Genomic DNA, 4,801 nt, shown 5'->3' with positions numbered 1-4,801 from the left:
CAGATGAAATGTTTTCTCTAGAACTGGATGCTCCCCCATGATCCATGCTATCTTCATTTTCATTTTCTGATGCTCCCCCTGAAACTATGCTCTCTGAGTTGGATTCTTCAGAATTAAGATTTTCAGCATTATCAGAACTTGGCTTATCAGAACTTGACGAATCAGAACTTGAAGAGCCAGATGCATGTTCTAATGTTTCTTGAGATGTGGTAGGATCTTGAGTATGCTCTCCCTGCATAGGTGCATCTTCCTTTAACGTAGTCACCACAGTTTCAATAACATCAGAGTTTAATCCGTCAGAGTTTGTATTATCAGGACTTAGACTGTCAGGATTTTCAGTATCAGAATATGAGTCTGCATTTTCAAATCTCAGCTGATCATGGTCAACGAAATCTTTAAGACCAGTGATCTTCTTGTCATCAAAAGAGACATTGATAGATTCCAGGACCACTTTTGTTCTCAAATTATAGTCTCTGAAGGCTTTTGTGGAAAGTGAATATCCAACAAAGATTCCTTCATCAGCTTTTAGATCAAACTTTGATAGCTGTTCAAGATGAGTCTTGAGAACAAAACACTTGCATCTAAATACATGAAAATATTTCAGATTTGGCTTCTTTTTCTTCACCATCTCATATGGTGTTTTTCCATGCTTGTTAATGAGTGTTGCATTTTGAGTAAAACAAGCAGTCTGCACAGCTTCAGCCCAGAAATAGGTTGGAAACTTTGCTTCTTCAAGCATTGTACGTGCAGCTTCAATGAGAGTTCTATTCTTCCTTTCAACAACTCCATTTTGCTGTGGAGTTCCAAGAGCAGAAAATTCCTGCTTTATTCCATGGCTTTTGCAGAACTCTTCCATTATCAAATTCTTGAACTCAGTGCCATTATCACTCCTTAAAATTTTCACAGAATCTTTGACCATTTTATCCAGCTGTTTGACATGATCAATCAAGATAGATGCAGTTTCACTTTTTGTGTGCAAGAAATACACCCATGTGTATCTGGTGAACTCATCCACTATGACCAACGCATACTTCTTCTTTGCAATAGTCATGACATTTACTGGACCAAATAGATCAACATGTATAAGATGATAAGGCTCAAGAATTGATGATTCAGTCTTGCTCTTGAATGAAGATTTTCTTTGTTTGGCTTTCTGACATGAATCACAAAGACCATCAGGAGCAAATACTGTGTTTGGCAATCCTCTCACAAGATCTTTCTTGATCAGTTCATTTATATTATTGAAATTTAAATGAGAGAGTTTCTTATGCCAATTCCAGCTTTCTTCAATTGATGCTCTACTTAACAGACAGATTGCAGAGCCATCAGTACTTGTTGAAAGCTTAGCTTCATAAATGTTACCACGTCTATATCCTTTTAGAACAACTTTGCCTTTAGATTTACTTACAATTTCACAGTGTTCTTCAAAGAAATCAACATGATAACCTCTGTCACAGATTTGACTTATACTCAGAAGGTTGTGTTTAAGTCCTGAGACCAGAGCTACTTCTTTAATGATGACATTCCCAAGATTGATATTGCCATATCCCAATGTTTTTCCAATGTTGCCATCCCCATAAGAAACACTTGGGCCAGCTTTCTCCACAAAGTCTGATAGCAGGGCCTTATTTCCAGTCATATGACCTGAACATCCACTGTCCAGAACTAGAATATTTTTCCTGTTGCCCTGCAATCATAAAGACCACTAATTATTAGTTTTAAGGACCCAGACTTGCTTGGATCCTTTGGCCTTATTAAGTTTGTTAACATTTGCAGCGGATTTAGCATCAGAGTTTATGTTAACATTTTTCTTATCAGAATTTACATTATCAGACTTTGAATCAGAATTTATACTAGAAGGAACAATGGAAACTTTCTTCAAAGAAGGTTTTATTTGATAATAATCATAGTACAAACTATGATATTCCTTACAAGTATAAATGGAATGCCATAAACTACCACAATAAAAACAAGGATTTTGTGGTTTGTATCTAACTGACTGACTCTTAACTCCTGATTTTGAAGGTAAGGAGTTAATATTCTTATTTTTCCTGCAAAAAGAAGCCAGATGGTTAGAACTTCCACAGTTATGACATGTTTTCCTAGGAGCATCAGGAACAGGTTTATAATCATTGCTTTTATTCACACCTTCCTTTCCATTCCTATTTTTCCTAGGTGATTTTACCTTGTTTGCATTCTTGACATCTTTCAGCTTATGCTTAAGCTGCTTCTTTGTCATTAAGCCTATGTTTACTTCAACTGTCTTTTCCTGTTTTAGTTTGTCAGAAGTTAATTCCTCTTTAACTTCTGATTTCTCATTATCAGACTTTATAGTTACAAACTTAACAGGTTTTAACTTTGGCTTTTGCTTAACAACAGGCTTAATTTCTTCAGTTCTTTTATCATTCTTATTTTCTCCATAACCTAAGCCCTCTTTCCAATTTTCACTACTTAGCAAATTTTGAGTTGTTCTGCCAGAGTTAGTCCAAGTCCTGATTATCTCTCTTTCCTTTTCTAACTCAGTTTTTAGAGATTCATTCATTTTTAGCACTTCATCCCTAACATAAAAAGCATCATCTCTATCCTTCTGAGTTTGATGGAATATAACTAACTCTTTTTCTAAGAAATCATTTCTTTTCTTAAAAACAAGATTTTCAGAAGTTAATCTTTCACATGTTAAGGTTTGATCTCTATAACTAACAAACATGGTTTTAAGATATCTTCTCAACTCATTAATATCATCAGTATGAAAAGCATAAGTAGTCTGAGGTACCTTTGTTTCAGCAGCTTCAGAACTGCTCTCAGCACTTTCTTTATCAGCATTTGCCATCAATGCATAGTTCTCCTCACTTTCAGAGTCTGAAGTGTCTGTCCAGCTTTTCTGCTTTGTGACAAGAGCCTTGCCTCTGTCACCCTTTACCTTCTTGCAGTCAGGAGATATGTGGCCTTTCTCACCACAGTTATAGCATTTAACATTGGTGTAATCTCCTCTGTCAGACTTTCCTCCTCTGCCTTCAGATCTTCTGAAATTCTTCTTATCAGAACTTATGCTTTTCCTGGAAAACTTCTTTCCCTTCCTGAACTTCCTGTATGCAATCTTTGTGATTCCTTTCACCATAAGAGCACACAGTTTCATCATCTCCTCATCAGCATCAGTCTCAGGCAAGCTTTCAGAATCTGAGTCATCATCACTCTCAGAACTTGATGACTCAGTATCAGACTTTATGAAAAGAGCTTTACCCTTGTCTTTCTTTGAGGAAGCTGCTTTGGGGAATTCTTCTTCAGCCTTAAGAGCAACTGTCCTTGACTTTCCTCCTTTCCTCTTGCTTCTTTGTTCCATCTCCAGCTCGTGTGTCTTGAGCATTCCATAGATTTCGTCAAGAGTTGTTTCATCAAGATTGTAGTTGTCTCTTATTGTCGTTGCCTTCAAATCCCATCATTCAGGAAGAGCTAACAGGAACTTAAGGTTTGAATCTTCAAGATCATACTCTTTATCAACCAATCACAAATCATTCAAAAGTTTGACAAATCTATCATATAAATCATTCAATGACTCATTAGTCTTTGAGTCAAAGTGTTCATACTCTTGAGTGAGTATTGTCTTCCTGTTCTTCTTAATTGTGTCAGTTCCCTGACATCTTGTTTCCAGAGCATCCCATATCTCCTTAGCAGTCTTGCAGTTGATTACCCTGTTTGACATTACATTATCAATGGCACTATGCAGTAAGTGTCGTACCTTAGCATCCTTAGCAATTGATGCTATGTCCTCAGCAGTATAATCACTCTTCTCCTTTGGTACGGTCATTGGTGCTTCACCTGCAACTGCAACTGCGAGTTTGGTTGGTTTGTGAGGACCTTCCTTGATTCTATCAAGGTATTCTGGATCTGTTGCTTCCAGGAACATGGTCATCCTTACCTTCCATATGGGATATTCAGATGGTCTCAGTATGGGGACTCTGATGGTCTCATACCGACTCTGAATTTGTGTCTTCGGTGGTTCCTCAGTTTTAGTAGGCTTAGTTGGAGTTTCTGTGTCCGACAGGATTGTGTTTGGATCTTTAACTGTATGTATGTTAACAGATAGGCTCTGATACCAATTGTTAGGTCACAGACACACTGTAGAGGGGGTGAATACAGTGTATAGTACACTCAAATCGAACTTAAAGAACTTAAGTAACAGAAAACAAACTTTATTGAAATAATAAACTCTGTTACAATATGAAACTGTTACCTCTCAGTGATGAACAAATATCACGAGAGCTGCTAGGGTTATATAGAATAATAACTTCGATAATGATAACACTTATAGTGTAAACCCTATGCCTGTGTTTATATACTACACAGTTACAAGATAATCGCTAATTGATATGGAATATAATTCTGCTTCCTAAAATATATCAATCAGATATCTTCTATTCCAAGTATTCCATTCTTCACGGAATTCCTTCTTCATGCATATCTCTTCTTATGTTTATCTCGATCTTCTTTCCTTTAATCAGCTATTGTCCTTATCTGATTGTCCTTTAGCACTTAAATTCTGATATCTATCTTCTGATGATTATCTCCTGATAATACAAGTACTGATATCCTTAAGTCCTGACTTCCAGTATAAGTACTGATCAACAGTTAAGTACCGATCTATCCTGTTCACACAAGATCTGAAAGCTAAACATAAAACATATTAGCCATGACATTATCAAATATATCTAACAGAGGATCCCGAGTAGATTTTGTATATATATATATATATGGTTATAGTTTTCAAAGCTATTAATCGAATAAGGGTTATTCGATAACTTTA

Source organism: Apium graveolens, chromosome 4 (genome assembly GCF_009905375.1).
Source record: "Apium graveolens cultivar Ventura chromosome 4, ASM990537v1, whole genome shotgun sequence".
Classification (NCBI taxonomy): domain Eukaryota; kingdom Viridiplantae; phylum Streptophyta; class Magnoliopsida; order Apiales; family Apiaceae; genus Apium; species Apium graveolens.
The sequence above is the reverse complement of the archived record's forward strand: the minus strand, read 5'-3'. Positions refer to the sequence as shown.